At 40.0% G+C, this 437-nt stretch overlaps 1 protein-coding gene across 1 annotated transcript in view; it reads left to right on the forward strand.

The window, feature by feature from the left end:
- Window positions 1-437, forward strand: part of LOC117112920 (probable very-long-chain enoyl-CoA reductase art-1) — a 12,274-nt gene that overhangs the window by 5,839 nt on the left and 5,998 nt on the right. The gene's annotated exons all lie outside the window — the stretch shown is intronic.

Genomic DNA, 437 nt, shown 5'->3' on the forward strand with positions numbered 1-437 from the left:
GGAAGAAGACTAAATGGGATATCAAAGCTGTCTCTTATACACATCTAGATGTGTATAAGAGACAGGAGGAAACCCAGTATAAATAACAAATAAATAAAATAAATAAATCTAAAATAGGAACACTTCAAGGACTTCATGAAACAAATATGCGATCATCATCCACATTAATAGTTACAAACCAGACTGGTAGCCTGTAGTAAATTACTACTATAAATGTTAGATACCAAGGGCATATTTACTGGGTGCCAGGCTGGCCCCGGTCCCTGCCCTTTTTGGAAAGTAAAAAAAAAGAAAGAATTACAGAAAAACTAAAAGTTGATCATCCAAAACGGCTCAGAGGTTTTTCAAAAGTCTAGAAAAAAAGAATTTCGCCCCCCTGGGGTGGTGTTATCACGATCGACCCTACTTTCGGGGCCCCCCCCCCCCCTTCCCCCACC

Source organism: Anneissia japonica, unplaced genomic scaffold (genome assembly GCF_011630105.1).
Source record: "Anneissia japonica isolate Jap-2015-1 unplaced genomic scaffold, ASM1163010v1 scaffold288031_len342695_cov171, whole genome shotgun sequence".
NCBI classification, from domain to species: domain Eukaryota; kingdom Metazoa; phylum Echinodermata; class Crinoidea; order Comatulida; family Comatulidae; genus Anneissia; species Anneissia japonica.